The sequence below is a fragment of the Protomyctophum bolini genome (assembly GCF_963924005.1).
Source record: "Protomyctophum bolini genome assembly, chromosome: 1".
Lineage (NCBI taxonomy): Eukaryota > Metazoa > Chordata > Actinopteri > Myctophiformes > Myctophidae > Protomyctophum > Protomyctophum bolini.
This window is the reverse complement of record NC_137862.1, coordinates 55614386-55637128: the sequence shown is the minus strand read 5'-3', so window position 1 is coordinate 55637128 and position 22743 is coordinate 55614386.

Below are 22743 nucleotides of genomic sequence, written 5' to 3'. Positions count from 1 at the left end.
GGGTAGAATCATTGTAAATCTGAATAGCTTTTTTGGTCATGGTATGGAGCAGTTGTATATGTCCTGAAGTTGCAATGGTTTGTCTCATATGATCTTACTTGCCTGGTTGACTACCTGGGTGGGTTTGTTTTTATCTCTAACTGAGAGATTCCCAAACCAGGACACGATGTTAAAAGTGAGAACACTCTCAGTAAGTGATCTATAGACCTATAGGTCAGGGTGTGTTTACTAGCATTAAAACTTCCCAGTTTCCTGAGAGGATTAAGCCGCTGCGTTGCCTTTTTGTAGATGTTATCTGCAGTCTGAAAGGTGAGTTGGCAACCAAGGCCATGTCATCAGCGTACTTTATGACGGAGAAGTCTTTGTTGTGGAAAATAACAGAGGGGATAAAACGCACTCCTGTGGAACGCCAGTATTTAGGACAAGGCAGTCAGACAGAGTGTTATTAATACAGACTCGTTGGGGTCTCTCTCTCTCTCTCTCCTTAATCCACAGAATGACATTACTACTGACGTTCAGGTCACACAGGGGTCAGTGACGTGACACGCCAAAAAAAGTGTTTTTTTAAAACCTTTAAATAACAGGAATAAAAATGATTTACTTTTGCTCCACTCACTCTCATCTTTATGGAAACATATTTAGTTTTTAGATATTTTATTGGAATCAGAATTTATTCAGCATTTTTTTGTACTTTGTACTACCAATGAAAATGGAGTACACCTTTCTTAAGTTGCTCACTTTATCAAAGTCCTTTATCATAACTAACATGTGATCCACTATAGTTTTGTGAAAACGTATTAAATCTGTATATTCTTTTAATAATCAACACTCAATGTGAGGCCCATGTTGTCGGTCTTTCAATATATTTTGTATTTATTATGACAAAACTTTCTCTAAAATTACACAAATATTTGTGACTCTTCCTGATAATATTTGCTATATGTAATCCATAAACATTAATGGTTTCATCATTAATAAAGGTATGATTTTTTCACTATTTGGAACGTCACACGAAATGATTTAGTGTCACACCGTATGATCATATCTTCATTTTCCAAAGCAAACTGTGTTTTAACCTACCTATCAGGCACGTGCAGAGAGGGGGGGGGGGGGGGGGCTAGGGGGGCTTGAGCACCTGCCCTTTTGCAGAAATTGCCCTTTCTAAAAGAAAAAAAAAAAGTTTTTTTTTAGGGGAAGGGCAAAAAAGGGGGTGGTGTGGGGGACCAATACGAGCTTATGTGGGGGCCAAAAAGGGCTTGTGTGGGGGGCCAATAAGTGCCATTGGCCCTTCAAGACGGACATTTGAAAAGTAATGATAAATTCCACTATCATAATAAATTATCTTTTAATCTGCCATCAGTCAGTTTTAGTTTCAGCCTAATGAGAACATATTGCTTATTTTACTGTCCAATGACATGAAATGGCACAAGGGAAGGACTCCACAAAAAGACCACCCCCAAAAATCGGTGCGCACGCAGACACATGTGCCCTTTTCTGGAGTTTGAGCCCCTGCCCCCCCAGTGCTCTCTGCACGGGCCTGCTACTTATTAGTGAGTACTGAACTGTACAGATAGATTAAACAATTACTCAGGAAAAACAGCAACAGGAAAATTGCTTTAACATTGAATAACATGGCAATGACGAAATTAAACACAATTTATTGTGGATAGTTGCATCTTTTAGGTGAAAATGTTTAAAACAAATGTTTAAATGGACAAAAGAAACATGGGACTTTGTTATTTATTGTTATATCTGTAGGAAAATACAGTTTGTATCATATGGTGTGACAAAAAAGTCATATGGCGTGACAGGCAGACAGTCACACCATTATGATAAAGTGTCACACCATATTATGTTTTCTGCACTTAACATAACCTTGAGGCTACTAGCTATACATTAGCATGCTAACAACATGCTAGCTATAACAAAGCAACATAGATTTACATGTAATTATGACCAAAAAATCTAATACCTTTAAGTTTTATTCAAGTTCCTACTTTGAGAAACCCGGGGCAGTCGCACCATATGAGTTTTGCTGTGTTTGGTTGAAAATTCTGAAGAAATGAGGAAAGAAAGTATGTTAACTTTACATGAAGCATAATGTCCTGCACAATATTCCCACCCATATATCCAATACACATATTGGAATAAAATACACATAATGTTAATTTAACCCATCTACTTCCACCTGGTGGACGCAGAGGCAACCGCAAACTGCCGAATCGTTTGTAGTGTGACACACACTGGATTCACATCCTGTTTGGGCGGCCATCTTAGATGCTAAATAAATAGCGTCAATGCTAGCGAGCTAAAATGAAGCCATCCTTGCTATAGAAAGTGCCAATGTTCCCATCTAGATCACCGGGTAATCAGCAAAGACCTCCGAACATTGCGTGTTTTATCCAAACCATGGCAGTTTCCTGTAATATCATCTGTATTCCATGCTTTTTGCGTGTTGTGTGAGAGCTCCGTAGATTTCGAGTTATTCAGCTTTTTAGTCAGCCTGTATAAAGGGAGGTGAACGGCAGCGAGGATGTGTGATCCGGTCTAGGATCAATAAAGAAGGAAAGGCCAAGCAAAACAAATAATAATAATCAGCGATCCGGTTTGGTATCAATAATAAAGCTTATCAGACAGAACGTTACGCCAATAGCAGTTGCCGGTTCGATTCCAACTGGCGGAACGTTCCGTCACGAGCAGTTAATTGGTTAAAAATGTCTGCTTCTACGTCTTGGTGGCACCTCGACCCATGATGGACTTCTTAGTGTTTCTCTCAGGTTTCAAAATGATTATATAACACTTTGGTCCAAACAGCGTCACCAAAATGCCCAAACTAGATGCTAAAATAGCAAACACCTCCACTACATCGGCATATTTGCCTGGAGAACTGATATATGCTGGTATGAAGGCTATCCACACGGCACAGAAGATCAACATGCTGAAAGTAATTAACTTAGCTTCATTGAAGTTGTCTGGAAGATTCCTTACCATGAATGCTAGGAGGAAACTGAGGAGTGCTAGTAAGCCAATATAACCTAGTAACACCGCAAAACCAACTGTTGACCCAACATTGCACTCATAGACTATCTTTTCAGAATAGTATTGTGTGTTTTTATGAGGAGTTGGTGAGGCAGACACAAGCCAGGCTGTGCAGATTATTGCCTGGATTGAAGTAAGAATCAGAACTGTTCCTCTCTGCTGTATAGCACCAAAAAACTTCATAATGTCTGCACCACCAGGCTTGGAGGCCTTGAACACAGCCAGCACCACCATAGTCTTTACCAGGATGCAGGAGACACACAGCACAAAGCTGATCCCAAATGCTGCATGCCTCAGCTGACAAGTCCAGAGTCTGGGACGGCCAATGAACAGGAGTGAGCACAAGAAACATAGTTTGAGTGAAAGCAAGAGTTGGAAGCTGAGTTCAGAGTTGTTGGCGCGCACCATGGGCGTCTCTTTATGATAAACAAAGATCCCCAGGACAATAGCACAGAAAAATGTTCCTAGCAATGAGATGGTTGTTAAGGAGATTCCCAGGGCCTCATGGTAGGACAGGAACTCAATGCTCTTAAGGACACAGTGGTCACGCCGGGGACTGGACCAGAAGTCCTCTGGACACACGGTGCACTCTGTAGAGTCTAATAAATAGGACAAGATTCAAGGGACATCAATGAAGCAAGCAATCAATCAATCAATCAATTTATATAGCACATTTCAGACGAGTGCAGTTCAAAGTGCTTCACAGAAACATAACAAAGAGCAAAAACATAACGAGAGAGCATCAACTACAAGTTACTACATAGTAATAGTAATAGCAAAAACAAAAGAAGCAACTAAAACAGGAAACGGTCTTGCAATGATCTAAGTAAAAGCAATACTAAAGAGGTGTGTCTATAAGAGTTTAAAGTTTAAAAGTAAAAAAATGTCCACAGATTCAGAGAACCGTAGATCCCTTGGCAGGCTGTTCCACAGCACAGGGGCATAGTAGCTAAAGGCGGCTCCATATTTTTTATGTTAGGGGTCTCTGGAATCTCTAGGAGACCAGCACTATATATATAAAAACACTCATTGGGCTAAAAACGGCCAATGCCGTCATCACAAATTGATGATGTCACATTTGGGCAAGTGGGCATGGCCGTTTTTTTGCAAAACTAATGCTCGGAATGGATTCAGCATCATGAAAACCCCCTAGTTTGACACGTCACATGCTAGATAAATCATGATGAAATTTTGCCTTCTATAGGTTGATAATGGTATGGTCACATATTATGCCAATTCTGAAAATTGCTCAACATATGCAAGTTAGCATCCGGCAGTTTCTACATGCTGGGGATCCATACTCCATACTTTTCTAACATAAAACGTTGGTGTACTCAACATGTCCGGGTTAACTTTTTGGCTACTAGGCTACTAGAGGATCTAAGCAAGGGGTCTGCCGGGCACATATATAGGAAGCATTTCGTTTTTATTAAGCATTTTTCATTTTCATTACAAATCCCCCATGCTTAGGAGGCATTTCTGAGAAATAGGCAGGTGCATTTCCATTCAATGTTTTAAAAACAAGTAAAATAATTCATATCGATATGGTAGTTAATATCCCCACTGATGATTGTCATGTCATAGTTTGAGTTAATGATAGATAGGAGCTCGGCAAATTCTGTTGGAAAAAGAGGGACATTTTTCTTTGGTGGTCTATAGAGCGTCACAGTCCCGCCCCCTTTCATGACGACACCAGGCCCAGGAAATGAATCCCAATGCATTTCCCCCATAGACAAGCGTCGTACGAAGCCAACTCGAGTCGTGACAAATCATGACAACAAAAACAATATTTTGGACCAAACAAATCATACTATAATTAAGCCAATGTCTGTCTAAATGAATGTGTGTCTGTCTGTGTGTCAGAAACACTTCCGTAGCTTCTCACTGCCGGCACCAATCGCTCCCACTTTTCACACAGGCATTGTCTTAACGAAGCCCTTTTTCCAATTTAACAAATTATAAATTCACAATGAATTTATTAGTGAATTAAAAATGCGAAAACGCACCCAGGGCGCAGTACCCCCTGCGGCCACAAGACGGCAAGTATTTCACAATGGGTAAAGGCTAGTAATTACAAAGAAGAAAAACAAACAAAAAAAGTATTGTAACCTGCCGTTTTTTTCTACTTTCTAATTCTTTGTTTGGCCCAAAACATTGTGTTTATTGTCATGATTTGTCACGACAAGACTTGGCTTTGTCCGCGGCGTAAACGTCTTTAAAACTTTCTGAAAAGTCTATGAGGAAAATTAACGGGGATTTATTTTCCGGGTCTCTCGAGGGGGCGGGACTGAGACACTCTATAGGCTATAAAGTTAAGGTTGGTCCAAGCCCAATGGAAATGAGGCGGAACTATTGGAGCTGGGAACGTGTTGGGACTGGACAGTGTTGTTGTGGTCAAGTAGGGTGAGTTGTGACGGCGAGGGCTAACAGCTATGTTTGTAGCCAGTGCTTGACTTCTCCGTCTGCACGGGTGTAAACCGTCTTTGTAGAAAAAAGGACGGTCCAAGAAAGGTTGAAATTGTTAATGTAGTCGATATCATACGGGACAGACACGTATTATAACCTTCTGTACATATACTGTAGCTACATGATGTAACCCTACCTGTCTCATTGCTGAACTCTCCCTCAGAACAAGCAATGCAGTCAAAGCAGCAGACAGGTTCTCCTTTCCTTCTGGCCACACGGGTTCCAGGAGAACAGCTCTCACTGCACACCGACCGAGGAGGCTACAGAGGAAAGTAAAAATGATCAGTTTAAGTATAAATTTCATTCACATCATGAGCTCAATTAAAAGAATTAGAAAGCTGAAATTACTTTTGCGGATTGAAAGTTCCAAAAGATTCTGTCTTCATCGAGGGTGAGTTCTTCATCTCCGGAGGCTGTAATCTTGAACACACCTACGTTGTGAATCTTTGTGCTTCCATCAGGGAGCCACGCCCAGTTCAATATATCGAAGATTGGTAAAGCATCACCATTCTCATCAAAGTATACAGGATCACCACCAGATGTGGTGAAGTTGACCTTTTTCAGGTAATAGAGAAGCTAGAAATGGTGATGAGCAGAATCATGAAGAGCAAGAGACTTTAAAAACATAAGGGTCCTATTTTGTGCACAAGTCACACTACACACTATTTGGGGATTTAAGCATTGTTCAAGGGGTGTTCCTGTTGCGGAGTTGCTATCTTCCGCCACCAGCCTCATTACTAAAATGTGCTCTACCCCTTACATTATGCATTGCCTTTCAACAAAACCATATTCATACTGTCACCCACATTTGTTGAGAATTAGGAGTGAGGAAGACTTCTGCATTTTGTGTGACTATAGCATAATGAAGAGAGGCATGACCACAAGAAGACACAGCGGTAAACGTGTATTTTATTTAAAATACCACATTCAGAAGAACATGTAATTACCACCTGCCCCCTATACTTCAGAAACGTCGCCTCTCAAGGCCTGCAGCACCTCCGGCGTCGCCTCCAGACTGACTGAGTAGCTCTGACCAATTGCGTCAAAGAGAAAATGTTTCAACCCGCCGCCCTGGAAATGAAATCCAAGCTGAGCCTCCCCAGACTAATATCCCGCGGTCCGTGCGATATTAGTCTGGTTTATTAACCAGGCTACCCCCACCCAGCCTCCAGGCCGCCCACCTGAAGGCACCTGCACTGCCCCTGTCCAGTATTCTGGCTCCCCATGTGGGGTCCGGGTTCCCCTTTGCTCTGGTCCATTGACTCTGTGTCCCTCCTTCCAGACCCCCACCGCCCACCCTGCTCGATGTTCTGGACTTTGTTCTGGGGATGTCTGGAAGCCATCCTTGAGGGGGAGGCACTATCACGTTCCGTGACACTTTCTGTATTTAGTTAGTGCTTTACCTTACTATTTTCCTATGATTTTGTTATATTGTTTTCCTTGTATCTTAGTTCCAGACAGTTGGAGTTTCCTTTGCACTTGTGTACTCTTATTTTGTAGTACGTTTTGTCTCTTGGTTTCCTCTGTTGCTTTTGTTGCCTGTACGTGTTGTCTCACCATGATTAGCCTAGTTTTTCCACCTTGTCCTGTTAGTTCCCCAGCCTATCCCAGTGTTGATTATTAGTTATGTTCACCTGTGCCCTGTTTTCCCTGTGTATTTATACTCCCCTGTTTTTTCAGTTCTTTGTCAGATAATTTGGTCGGAGTAGAATGTAGTTCATTGATGTGCATTAGGATTCGAATGATGCTTCACACCTGCCAAACGAAGCGCACTTTCTGACAATGTGCAGCAGGATTTGTTTTATCGCAGTAAAGCTTTCTGGTGTGAATGTCACCTAAGTCTCACCTGCACAACCCAATAATATGTTGTTGTTTCAAATGTGGTGTAAATGTGCAAATAAACAATAAATAAAAAGAATCCTACAGGTTAACTGAATTAATATCCCACCTGCCATGGCTGTATTGTCTGCAAACTGGCACAGCTGTGCCCAGGGAAAGGCCCTCTTCCTGGCACACACTGCAACATGTCATGGAGGGCGTGGGCCAGAGCATACACAGCCTTGTACACATTGTACTCTGACCTGAGGTCAGACATATCCAACAGGGCAGTTTCTGCCGTTACCAGGTCCTCTTGTCCAGTACACACCCTTCCACCAGTGTCCACCCACTCTGGTGGAAGGGGTGAAAATTTACACTGAAATGTGTGTTCCCAAAACTGCCTCACCTGAAAGAACGTTAATTCATAAAAATACCTGTAAGTACAATTCATTGATTAATGTATTGATTTTTCACTTCATTCACAGTTTGCAGATACTATAGTGGTACAATTATACAATGGTGCAAAAAGTACAACACATGCCCTAAGGGTGTGTTTCTGTTGTGGTCCTGTGTATTCAATTCATTGAGACATTTAAAGACATACAAATAAATAAATATACAATCAAATTAAACAAAAATACTTACTATGTTATCCCCATGGTCATTGTCAGTACGTATTTTTAACAAAAAGTCCTTGAGACCTGGTATCTCTCCACGACGGATGGCAAAACCCAGGGTGCCTCTGAGGTATGGCAAGTAGTGAGGAGACTGGAGATAACCGTCTCCCCACCAAGCTGAAGTGGCAGGTAAGATCCATAGCAGACCTGTCACATTCTGCTTAACCACCTGTTCGAAAGTTTCGAAAGAAATGAAAGGCATGTCTTTCTTTCAATACATTCTCATTTTAGATTCTTCTAATTATGAATGCCTAAATTAACATCCTCCACAGATGTATCGTAACACAAACCTCATCCAAGACATTATGGATATAGGGCCCGTATCCAAACATAATGACCACACGAGCTGTGGACGTCTTCATCACAGAGACAATCCTCTGGAGTTTATCCAGGTCATTGTGGAAGGGCAGAGCCTCTGAATAAGCCACACAACCCAGACCAGACTGGTCCAAGCCAGACTGGAACAATCGGGCTGCGTCACGGCCAGCATCATCATCACTGAACAACAGTCCTACCCAGGTCCACTCCAACCACCTCATAGTCTGGAGCATAGCTCGCACCTGAGTGGACCAACAATGGACGGAAATGTACTTAGGTTAGATCATAAAGTCCAGGGGCCACGTGTGTGTTCACTTATGTGGCCTGCAGGTTAATATTGGAATACTGTTATATTATTGATTTCAGCTGTTACAATTCCAGACATGCAAACATGACCCGCTTTAATTATATCTATAATGGTCAATATTAGTAGCATAATTACAATTGTATTCCCCTGGAGTTAGTGTGGAAATACAGTGGCCCTCTGGAGTGAGTGTGGATATATAGTGGCCCTTTGGAGTGAGTGTGGAAATATGGTGGCCCTCTGGAGTGAGTGTGGATATATAGTGGCCCTCTGGAGTGAGTGTAGAAATATAGTGGCCTTCTGGAGTGAGTGTGGATATATAGTGGCCCTCTGGAGTGAGTGTGGAAATATGGTGGCCCTCTGGAGTGAGTGTGGAAATACGGTGGCCCTCTGGACTGAGTGTGGAAATATGGTGGCCTTCTGGAGTGAGTGTGGATATATAGTGGCCCTCTGGAGTGAGTGTGGAAATAAAAGTGGTTCTCTGTAGTGAGTGTAGAAATATAGTGGCCCTCTCCTACATCAAAGTTGCCCACAAGGTTTGAGTATTCCAGTTTGTGAAACATGAACTATTAGATACCAACACATCTATTGTTATAGAAGTTCACCTGGAAGACAAAACTTGGCATTGTTCTGAAGAAGGATGGGAACTGAGTCCGGTCGCTCAGACAGGAACAACCTGCATAGTAACTTATCTGGAAAAACAGAATAAAAACAAATACAAAATATCTATTCTGTAATGTACTAGATCATAGGTATTCAACCTAGTCTGGTGCCCTCAGGGCAGTGCTACTCATGCTCTGAGTTCAGACATAGCACTATAAAGCATACATGCATAGTTCCATTATATAGATATTCCACTGTTACTTTCTCAGCTTACGTATGATTCATGATAACTACGTTTAATGTATGTGATGTATTGCGATGCTTTTTGTTCTTGCTTAATTTATCGCTCTGGATTAAGAGTGTCTGCTAAATGCCTAAATTGTAAATTGTTGTAACTTCATCACAATGTTTTTGTTCATTGAGGTTTGGCTGGAAGTAGATGGAAATGTGGCTTTTTACTCTGTGTTTCCTTCATCTTTAGACTAGTCGTGACTTGTGTAGTATGTTCCAAGGTCCTTGGACTTTTGGAGTGGCCCCTGAGCCATCTTAAGTTGAGTAGCCCTGCCCTAGGCGGGGATCCTCAGGTTTAATTTAGGGGGGCAAAAGTATTTTGGGGAGAAGCAAGCAGAGCCTGTGCTGTTTCTACCCTGCCATATGATCACAGTGCAGATTGAATACACCTATATGTCCTTAAGCACCATGGACATCAACACTGTCACGAAACATACATTTTAACTCCTAATGAACTACTAGGCTACACATGATTTTACTAGATACATGCGGATATTGGCTTTTTCATAGGACGGGCAATAACAACAAGCCATTCTAGGCAATCACCTGGTAGGCCTACTGCACCAGAAGAACTCTGTATAGATGGGAGTGCAGAATGCTTTAACCCTAGAACACTAAACATATTTGTTGTTACACCATCACTAAACACAGGTTCAGTCAGGACAACTCAAGGATGGATGTAATATATATTTATTGAATATAAGATGAGCAATACAATATATTTATTATGGTTTGGCGATGTATTGGATCTGCTTTTTAGGTACTCAGATCAAGCGCATCAGTCCCGACCATAGGGCCTCCAAATCCCCCGTTACCTAAACAGTAGATCCAAAACGACAGGTGGTAGCTGGGGTGGAGGTGGGTGAGCAGCAGGTTTGTATACAGCGGAACGCTGATACAGCAGCAGCAGTAGAACTGAGCAGCAGGTTTGTATACAGCAGCACGCTGATACAGCAGCAGCAAGAAAGGAAGCAGGCAATGCAAACCTCCGGTTAAAGTAGCCGGTATGAAGATGGAGTGAGTGTGTGATTGGCTGAGGGAATCATGTGAATGAGAGCGTGATGCTGAGGCGGCCCAATTAATGGCCGGCAGCAACTGCACTGAGGTTCCCTGACTGAACTTGCTCTGCGCATGTCTACTATTTTACCCAATGTCAAATATTCCATAAAAATATATCTCTCATCAAAATATATTGAAGTACAGCAATTCATGCATGGCAACTTGAGCTACTCTTCTTCAATATTTCATCATGACTTTCATGAGATTTCATGAGATTTCATGGGGCCTATCACTGAAAAATGATGTCATGATCATGGCCAAGGGCAGTTACTTACCACTTTCACTTAAAACAAAGGGGGAAAAAAGACAGAATAAGAAAGAAAAATAGCAGCCTACAAGCTCAGAACTTGTTGATCGGCTGTGTTTGATACTTTTGCTTAACACTAGCATAATTAAGAAATAGGGCATTAAAAAGCATTACAAGTTGAAATATGGAGACACAAGGTTTCTTCTCGACAGCAACGATTATGTTCTATGTCTTTCAAACGGCAAAAAGACCACATTTAATATTTATCATATTATAGATTTGCAAATAGCCAAGTAAGCAATATTAAATAAAATAGGCTATGGTTAAAGGGGATAGGAAACTTACCATGGGCACTCTGTATACACCTAATATAACACACACAATTACACTGTAGCCTTGAATATCATTGCTGTCGGGTAGAAACCTTGTATCTCAATATTTAAACGTTCTGTTTAATAACTACTTACTTTGTCATACTACAGTGTGACAAAAAAACTACCCTGGATCCATCCAAACACATGTTCTGAGAAGGTTTCCACCCGACAGAAACATACACATCAACTAATCATGTTTCTATACATCAAAACAAGGTTGGTGTTGTCTTGCTGGCTATTTGTGATACTCACCGACTGCAGGTGGGACTGTGTTCCTTGGACTGTGTGAAAGTCAGCTCAGGGAACACAGAGGAGACGTGGAATGGATACAAACCACCCAGAAGCACATCTCCACCCTTGTACATTCTTCCAGGATGATAAGGTGCCTGTAACTCACAAGAAGAAGAAGAGGATGAAGACAAAGGAGAGAAGCAAGAGAACATCATCAAGTATGAAAACAGTTGTATGTCTAAAGAAGCCCTCATGACTGTCCTCCTCTGTCTAACACAACCCCCCCACCATTGTCCAGTTGTTAGGTTTTATACACAGTGCAGTGCCGTCCCCTGTGCCAGATGATCTGGGCCTTTAGGCACACAGAGGCAGGGCTTAACATACATCAGTGGTGGAAATTTTAGTAACAAAGTCGATTTACTGAAGTACTGTACTTCATTGAAAATAGCCGGTTGCAACGCATTGTGAGCTTGTAGATCAGCTATTTAAAAAAATATATTTTTTAGACATTTGAAATTGGCCATATTCTATATAATGAGTAGGCTACTTTTCTTTTGGTACATTAAGTACATTTTGATGCCATTACTTTTGTACGTTACGAGAGACAATGAGATCTGCAATAAACTTGCAAATCGGTTCGCAACATGTCGCCTTAGTCAGTGGCAGGTTGGTGGTCAGTGTTAGGTTGGTGGTCAGTGGCAGGTTGGTGGTCAGTGTTAGGTTGGTGGTCAGTGTCAGGTTGGTGGTCAGTGTCAGGTTGGTGGTCAGTGGTGGTCAGTGTCAGGTTGGTGGTCAGTGTCTTGGTGGTCAGTGGCAGGTTGGTGGTCAGTGGTGGTCAGTGGCAGGTTGGTGGTCAGTGTCTTGGTGGTCAGTTGCAGGTTGGTGGTCAGTGGCAGGTTGGTGGTCAGTGTCAAACCAAACTCAGCTTCTTCTACGCAACGGTAGAGTCTGTTCTCCTATACGGCAGTGAGTGCTGGACCCTGAAGCCTGAAGCCAACTCTGCAGAAGTCTCTAGACGGGTGCTATACCAGAATGCTGTGTGCAGTACTTAACATCAGTAAGCGCACACATGTTACCAACAAGAATCTGTATGATGGAATGCCATGGGTGAGCCAGAAAATAGCAGCCAGGAGAATGAGACTACAGCAGGACACTGCCAAAGGCATCAAGAGCTGCCAGCCAGTAAACTAGTGTTGTGAGAACCAACACACGGGCACCGGTCATGGCGACGTCCCACATTAACATGTGGCTGTACTCAAGAACGACGCAGGAGCGCAAAGCACCAACGAGCTGGCCAGATGTGTGGAGAACCGGGATTACTGGAAGCGACGATGGAGGGCTCGTCTGAGGACGACCTTGGTTGCCGGTCAGTGGCAGGTTGCCAGTCAGTGGCACGTGAAGAATTTGAGCACCATAAAACTGTTCAGCTCTGAAGTTGTTAATCAGAGCAGTGGTCAGTCCTCCCCACTTCTCAGGTGGCCACTCCTGATTACGCTGAAGTGTGAGGGAAAACAAGAGCAAAACCCAAGGCATCTTCAACTCACCAGTTGTGTCCAAAATGACAGTCCCTTAGTGATGTCATGCATGCAGGCACGCAAGCAGGCACACAAGCAGGCAGGCAGGCAGGCAGGCAGGCACGCACGCACGCACGCACGCACACACACACACGCACGCACACACACACACACACACACACACACACACACACACACACACACACACACACACAATGATGTTATTTAATTAACCCTTAGAGGCCTTAGAGGCCTCTAAGGGTTAGGTTGAAACATTGATTGAAACATTGCAATAACACCAATTAAATATCACATGGTTCAATGCGTTGTGTTTGTGTGGGTGTTTGTGTGGGTGTGTGTGTTTGTGCAGTCAGTAGGTTAGGTTTTGTGACCTGCAGTGTGTGTGCGTGCGTGCGTGCGTGCATAAATTACACAGATGCATTAAAATACTATATAATAATAATAATAATAATAATAAAACTTTATTTGTATAGCACCTTTCATGACATGAAATGCAGCTCAAAGTGCTTTACAGAAAAATGGAGAATAAAAGAAAAGCATATAAAATGCATTCACATAAACACAGCAACAGTGATCATGAACAGTAGGGAAAAGGTGAACTATTTAAACATTTTCTTATTTAAAATGTCCACAGCAGTTGGCACAAACAAAGTTTTGTAACCCTTCTTTTTAGCTAATTTTGCCCTAAGCCTCCTTCCCGATGGCAACAAGTCAAATTCAGAGTGAAGAGGATGGGTAGAATCATTGTAAATCTGAATAGCTTTTTTGGTCATGGTATGGAGCAGTTGTATATGTCCTGAAGTTGAAATGGTTTGTCTCCAATGATCTTACTTGCCTGGTTGACTACCTGGGTGGGTTTGTTTTTATCTCTAACTGAGAGATTCCCAAACCAAGACACGATGTTACACTCTCAGTGAGTGATCTATAGACCATGGTCAGGGTGCGTTGCCTTTTTGTAGATGTTATCTGCATTGGTCTGAAAGGTGAGTTTATTGTCTATGGTCATTCCCAGATATTTAAAGTCACTGACCTGCTCCACTTCCTCCCCACTCATAGTAACAGGCCTAAAGATGAACCCTGATTCCTGAACCCTCTGCTCTTGACCCCCCTCCACAGCTCCTTGGTCTTAGTGACATTAAGGTCAAACCAGGTGGCAATATTGTCAATGTGCTGGGAGTAGGAGAGACTGGAAATGTCCTGCAGGCAGGCAACCAAGGCCATGTCATGAGCGTACTTTATGAGAGAGAACTCTGTGTTGTTACCAGCTCAGTGGCCTTGTGGTTAGAGTGTCCGCCCTGAGACTGGGAGGTCGGGGTTCGATCCCCGGCCGGGTCATACCAAAGACTCTAAATAATGGGACCCAGTGCCTCCCTGCTTGACACTCAGCATCAAGGGTTGGATTGGGGGTGGGAAGTGAGGACGCTGGCGTCGACTGTTCGCCGCTTCACCTCCCAATGTATGAATGAATGAACCATTGTAAAGCGCTTTGAGCACTTGGAAAAGCGCTATAAAAATGCAATTCATTATAAAAATGCAATTCATTGTATTTCAACACATTTGTGTATAGGGAAAATAACAGAGGGGATAAAACGCACTCCTGTGGAACGCCAGTATTTAGGACAAGGCAGTCAGACAGAGTGTTATTAATACAGACTCGTTGGGGTCTCTCTCTCAGAAACTCCCTAATCTACAGAATGGATTAGGGACAGAGAACATGTGAGGGTACCTATACCCTAGGGGACACGGGGAGAACATGTGAGGGTACCTATACCCTAGGGGACACGGGGAGAACATGTGAGGGTACCTACCCTAAGGGGTCACGGGGAGAACATGTGAGGGTACCTACCCTAGGGGCCACGGGAAGAACTCCACACAGAAAGGCCCTTTCGCCAACCCCACCAGGTATGGGCACTGATGACGCAGAGGAGAGGACATTATTTTTTACCCTGACAACAATCGCACCAATCACAGGGCCTTTACTCACCCAGGATATCATCAATGGCCAATAAGGGAACACAGGTATTTTTACCTGAAAATACAACGACTCAAACGTAAGACATACAGGTGTGTTTTACGTGTAACCTCTATTAATCTAACTCTATTAAAGGGTAAGACCACTTTTTTGAGGTTTGGGTTGTGTTAGTGTAGTTACTTTGCCATGATGCAACTCTGTTGTGGACAAGAAATAAAAAAATACTGCTCCAGTGATTAGAAATTGACAATTCAAAATATGCTCCTCATTGACTTACATTGTTGCTCAAACAGCTCTCAAAGGCACTCTTTTAGTACGTATACAAACACAAACAAAGTTGATTCAAACAATATAGAGCATCACCAAAACTCATGTAGTTTTATTTTTTCATAAAAATGTTAGATTCCTGTTGATTTTACTATTTGAAGATCTGGATCCGGATCCACGGATCCAGTCCGGGTTTTCTTCCCAATAAAATGGACAAATCAACAAGAAGATAACATTTTTATGAAAAAATAAAACTACATGAGTTTTGGTGATGCTCTATATTGTCTGAATCAACATTGTTTGTGTTTGTTTACGTACTAAAAGAGTGACTTTGAGAGCTGTTTTAGCTACAATGTAAGTCAATGAGGAGCATATTTTGAATTATCAATTTCTAATCACTGGAGCAGTTCTTTTTTATTTCTTGTCCACATTTGGAGTTGCATCATGGCAAAGTAACTACACAACCCAAACCTCAAAAAAAGTGGTCTTACCCTTTAAAGTCTAACTCATGTGGATTAGGTGATGTAATGGCAGGCACGCAGGCAGGCAGGCAGGCACGCAGGCAGGCAGGCAGGCAGGCAGGCAGGCAGGCAGGCAGGCTGGCAGGCAGGCAGGCAGGCAGGCAGGCAGGCAGGCAGGCACGCACGCACGCACGCACGCACGCACACACACACGCACACACACACGCACACACACACACAAACACACAAACACAAACACACAAACACACACACACACACACACACACACACACACACACACACAATGATGTTATTCAATTAACCCTTAGAGGCCTCTAAGGGTTAGGTTGAAACATTGATTGAAACATTGCAATAACACCAATTAAATATCACATGGTTCAATGCGTTGTGTTTGTGTGGGTGTTTGTGTGGGTGTGTGTGTTTGTGCAGTCAGTAGGTTAGGTTTTGTGACCTGCAGTGTGTGTGCGTGTGTGCGTGCATACATTACATGAATTACACAGATGCATTAAAATACTATATAAAATGCATTCACATAAACACAGCAACAGTGATCATGAACAGTAGGAAAAAGGTGAACTATTTAAACATTTTCTTATTTAAAATGTCCACAGCAGTTGGCACAAACTAAGTTTTGTAACCCTTCTTTTTAGCTAATTTTGCCCTAAGCCTCCTGCCCGATGGCAACAAGTCAAATTCAGAGTGAAGAGGATGGGTAGAATCATTGTAAATCTGAATTGCTTTTTTGGTTATGGAGCAGTTGTATATTATGTCCTGAAGTTGAAATGGTTTGTCTCCAATCATCTTACTTGCCTGGTTGACTACCTGGGTGGGTTTGTTTTTATCTCTAACTGAGAGATTCCCAAATCAAGACACGATGTTACACTCTCAGTGAGTGATCTATAGACCATGGTCAGGGTGCGTTGCCTTTTTACTTGCGCAAGCAGAGCGCGCAAGTAATCATTTCGCTTGGTCTCTTCAAAGTGAAGCCAAGTTTTTTTCAACCGTAAGTCTGTGCCTGGTTTCCTGGGACCAGTTACAACATTACGTCATCGCTGAGAACTGGGACCGTATGTAACTGGTCCCAGTTCTCAGCGATTACGTAATGTTGTAACTGGTCCCAGCAAACCAGGCACAGACTTACGGTTGAAAAAAACTTGGCTTCACTTTTTGGAACCAAGTAACCACAGTATACTGCTAATCAAATTACAACTACATACTCTGTATGTAGTTGTAATGTGATTTGTAATTTGTAAATCTGTGCCTGGTCTGCTGGGACCAGACTACACAGATGACCATATCTCTTGACTCTTACGTCATCACTGAGAGCTAGTCATACATATACACACCATGTACTCTGGTCCCAGTTCTCAACGATGACGTAATGTTGTAACTGGTCCCAGCAAACCAGGCACAGACTTACAGTTGAAAAAAACTTGGCTTCACTTTTTGGAACCAAGTAACCACAGTATACTGCTAATCAAATTACAACTACATACTCTGTATGTAGTTGTAATGTGATTTGTAATTTGTAAATCTGTGCCTGGTCTGCTGGGACTACACAGATGACCATATCTCTTACGTCATCACTGAGAGCTAGTCATACATATACACACTGTGTACTCTGGTCCCAGCTCTCAACGATGACGTAATGTGGTATATGGTGGGACCAGATTACACAGCTGACCATTTCTCTTACGTCATCACTGAGATACAAATCCAACTACAGATTTCGGAAGTATTTTAGATCATGTATATTTCAACAAATTTGAAAGTATTATTACATAAATTGAAGTTAGAGACACATATTACTCTGATCATGATTTAGTATTAATATCACTATAGTACAAAATGAAATACATTTAAAACAATTGACAATTTACAATAAGTAATAAAATAATTATACTGTATATTTTAATTCAGTTTATATACCTTTTCTTTTTCATCACATATCAATGATTCATTTTTCTGTAAAAAAGTAGTTAGGTAGCAAATAGTTACACGTAATGATTATACATTTCAAACGTTCCTTCACAGAGATACTGAGATGTGATAGTTTCCAGCGGTCGAAAGTACTTGCGTGCTCTGCTTGCGCACTTTTACCATTTATGGCCTACTAGTGTGCAACAAGCAAGTATGCACTCGGCAGAGTGCAGTTCTAGTTGTAGATGTTATCTGCATTGGTCTGAAAGGTGAGTTTATTGTCTATGGTCGTTCCCAGATATTTAAAGTTACTGACCTGCTCCACTTCCTCCCCACTCATAGTAACAGGCCTAAAGATGAACCCTGATTCATGAACCCTCTGCTCTTGACCCCCCTCCACAGCTCCTTGGTCTTAGTGACATTAAGGTCAAACCAGGTGGCAATACGGTCAATGTGCTGGGAGTAGGAGGGACTGGAAATGTCCTGCAGGCAGGCAACCAAGGCCATGTCATGAGCGTACTTCATGAGAGAGAACTCTGTGTTGTTGTATTTCAACACATTTGTGTATAGGGAAAATAACAGAGGGGATAAAATGCACTCCTGTGGAATTTCAGTATTTAGGACAAGGCAGTCAGACAGAGTGTTATTAATACAGACTCGTTTGGGGTCTCTCTCTCAGAAACTCCCTAATAGGGACAGAGAACATGTGAGGGTACTAGGGATGTCAGGGGTTAACCAACTAACCGGTTAGCCGACCGTTAAGAAACATCCGGATATTATTATCAGCTTTAACGGTTAATTTGCATAATAATAAATGCGTGTTCTGATCTTATTTTAGATCGTTTTTAGTAATAGTACAACATAAACATTACAGAGACTGTAGTTGTCACTGTACAATACTTTAAAACAGTTGTCATGTTGCACACATGCCTAAAATTGCTCTTATTTGCGCCGCCCAGCTTGTCACACTCCAGGCTGCATGAACAGCGCTCTGGCTCTGTTTTCTGCCCCCTCAATGTCCCCGTTCTCTGTTGTATTTCAATGGCTAGTTGGCGACAAGCCTACAACGGTAGTGTTGTGGTAGTCAAAATGTAAGCGAGTGACAGGCTGACAGCGAGACGAGATTAACACATGTCGACCGTATCAATGCAGAGACCTACATTATTAATTCCATTATTGGCCATTTGGCCTGGAGGGAGAACGTTTACAGCCGCTGTCGCTTCCTCCTCAACCTCCTCCTCCTATCCGTCTCCTCGAGTCCCCACACTGGCACGGCTTAGTTACGGCTATCAAGTTAGCCATGTGCTATCGATGTTTGAGGGTTTTCTTGTCAGCGAAAAGTCAACAAACAGAACACGGTGACATGCATGCTGATCTTCTTTAATAATAAAAAAAGGCTTAGCCCATGCGTCCAGTGGCTTTATAGGTATAGGTTGCTCAGATCTGGACTGGATTTATTTATGTTTTGGACTAGAACCGGCGGACCTCTGTAGGCTACTGTAGACACGCAGATGCGATGCGTTGTTTATGGATGATTAAGCCTACAACAATTTATTTATATTGTTAAATGTTGCTTTTTAGTTTGTCTTTTAAAAAGGAGCATAAATAAATGTATACCATTCGTCTACCAACTTTAATTATGTAGCCTATACATGCATATTACATTTGGGGGTAGCCTATTAAAACCACTATCCGTTAATGACCCGGTTAATCCTATCGGCTAACCGGCTGGGAAACTATCCGTTACTGACATCCCTAGAGGGTACCTATACCCTAGGGGACACGAGGAGAACATGTGAGGGTACCTACCCTAAGGGGTCACGGGGAGAACATGTGAGGGTACCTACTACCTACCCTAAGGGGGGGAACAGAGCGGCATTCCGACGCATCGCCGTTCCGACTCCCCCCCATTTCGACACACCCCCATTCCGACGCACCCCCATTCCGACGCACCCCCATTCCGACCCAACACACAACCCCGCCTCCCCCAGCCCCCACCAAGCACCCCCCCCTCCGGAATTTAAACACCGCCAACGCACAGGGAAAGGCGCACGTGTGTGTGTGTGTGCGCGCGCGCGCGTGCCAATTCTCACCTTTGTCGAAGCATAGGCCTATTAATCCGACCATTTTATTACATTAAATAAAGATCTGTCTCGGCTGTTCATCTGTCCATGAAAGCAAACGGCACGGTCAGGATGACATGTGACATGACAGCGCACGAGAGAGAAAATAATAACAATTGACTGCATACGGTATAGGCTATAATGAGTCCAGGCATCCCTGCAGGACACCCGCACCCTCCGGGCGTTCACTCCATTTGCTCGTGCGTACATGTGTGCGTGTCGTTTTTTTAATACAGGTCATATTTCTATCCTTTTATTAGATACAAATAAACTTATACATGATGTACATCTGTCTCGCCTGTTATTACTTATTCTTGCTTTGTCTGCCATCTGGAATAGAGAGATTCCGTTTTTTTCCGGAACCGGTGGGGAATGTAATTATGTAAAGGGAGGCTGCCTTGCGCACAGCGAGAGAGCGAGAAGCTGAATAATTCCGGGAAAGTGCCTTCTTCTATGATTGATACTTTGATAGGACAGCCCACTTAATTTCATATATTCCCACTGTAGGCTGCATGTCAATTTTTGAACAGTGTAGGCTCTATCGTTTAATGTTGTCTCATACACATATAAAAAATCTGAACTGGCTGTAATTCTTTGCTTCTTAGCAAAACTGAACTTGTATGCATAATTACATGCTGGACATATCTGTTGCGTGTGTGACTGTGTGTGTGTCTTCAATTATTGTGCCCACGTCACCACGTCATTGCAACATAGGTAGGCCTATAGTAAATTTGACTTGCGCACCAGAAGGGAAACAAAGAAAAAGATGACCAAAGACGGTGAAAAGTGGAAGCGCTCTGTGAAGTCCTATATGTGCCACACTGTAGGCCTTTGTTATATTATGCAGCATGTAAGCCTCTAAGGTGTATCAGCGATACAACATCTTTAACGATTTTGTATCGCTGATACACCTTAGAGGCTATACGTTGCAACAGGCATAAGCCCGCGCGGCCCTCAACACAGGGCACGTTCGGAAATAGCGCACAGTGCGCACTGTGCAATGCAAACTAATAGGCGAGTGCGCTCCCGGTGCGCATTTCCGAACGCACCCACAGTTGATAGTTCAGCACCACGGACAGTTCCTGATCACAGATAGACCACTCATCAGATAGACCGTTAATTGAAATTGTTTTTACATGTTGCAAATAAAGAATTCCATTTGCCACGGCCAATGAGTTTGGGGCGGTCATCCAATTAATTGTAAACAGGTGATAATCATTCAAGTTTACGTCTATAAATTAGCGTCCCACCGGAAATAATTTCTTTTCCAAAAAAAATTCAAGCCATGGCAGCACCATACGTCCAGATTGCAAACAGTCGCGGAGGGAAAGCCCTCATTGTTGATAATTTTAGGTATGTTCGCAATAAATCTAAGCCAGATAAGATTTATTGGCGATGTGCCCACCGTGGGTGCGGTGTTTTTCTGCACACGGGGTGGCTGGATCTCGAGGCCGATGATCCAGCCATCGTCGTGCTGAGGCCTCCAGGAGACCATGCCCACCCGCCGGAGGATGACCTCGTGGCCACCACAGCTCTAATTGAGCAAATGCTTGACCAGGTTTGTTAGGTTCTTATATGATTCTTGATTAATGTATTTTATGAATTTGATGTATTACCATTATCACGTGTTTGTTCTTGCTTACTGGGAGTAAATGCCTAAATTCTAAATTGTAATTCTAAATTGCAGGTCGCTGAGGATCCCACCCTGCCCGTCAAGCGGGTCTATGACCACGTGGTGGCGCAAACTGCAGCAGCAGCACGGCACCACATCCCTCCCTTCCATGCCGTGAAGAGCAGGCTGGAGAGACGGCGGGCGGGGCTGATGCCTCCCATCCCGCAAAACTTGCAGGAGGTCGCCGTGAACGACGAGTGGGCCCAGACCTGGGGAGGGGACGAGTTCCTCACGAGGCACAACCTCCAGCACGGGTTGCTCGTCTTTGGGACAGATGACAACGTGTCCAAACTCGGCCAGTGTGACCAGGTTAGAATCCCTCTCCCACATAATTAATTTAAATAATGTAATATTATCAATGCTTGAAAAGGTGCTGTGGTCAAAATGTTGAATAATGGGTATCCACATAATATATACTAACTTCTATGGTCTATCAGTAGTTCCATGGATAAAATGATAATTTTATTTTAGATCTACATGGACGGGACATTCAGGACCTGCCCACGGCCCTATTATCAGTTTGTGACCATCCACGGCCTATACCTGGGCCGGGTGGTCCCACTGATTTTCACTCTGATGAGTGGCAAGACGGAGGACATGTACCGCGCTGTCCTCCGTCATGTTAATAGGAGGGTCCAGCGGGTCACACAACAACAGTAAGTGTGTGTGTGTGTGTGTGTGTGTGTGTGTGTGTGTGTGTGTGTGTGTGTGTGTGTGTGTGTGTGTGTGTGTGTGTGTGAGAGTGACGCTTTACATGCCTGTGTGTACAGTATATAGGCTAATATTTTCCCCCCTTCTTTCAAATGTGCCCTGCGTCCACCCCTCGTCCCCTCCATTCATACATCTACAAGATGGAGTCCAGTCACAGTCCTGATGGACTATGAGATGGGCCTAATGAACGCGTTTCGGGCGGAGCTGCCACAAACGCAGATAACGGGGTGCTTTTTCCACCTCTGCCAGAGCCTCTGGCGAAAAATCCAGGAACTTGGATTGGCAGGTGAGATGGTTTATTATTTTTTTCTTTAATACAAACATTATATTACTATTGATTGTTGAGTGCTCATGAAATTAGTAGTAGATCGATTTTAGTAAGTTAACTTACTTCTTCACTCAACTTTTGCAGGTCCATACAGGGGAGACAGGCGCCTGAAAAAGTGGCTCAGGAAGGCCATGGCCACCGGCTACCTACCGGCAAATCACCTGAGGCGCGCCTTCAGAACATTTTGCACCAGCAGAGAGACGCGCCATCTGCTCCGTCGCTACCCTGCATTACGTGGCTTCATTGACTACATGGAAGCCACGTATGTAGGGGAGCAAGCGTTGTTCCCTCCGAGGATCTGGAGCG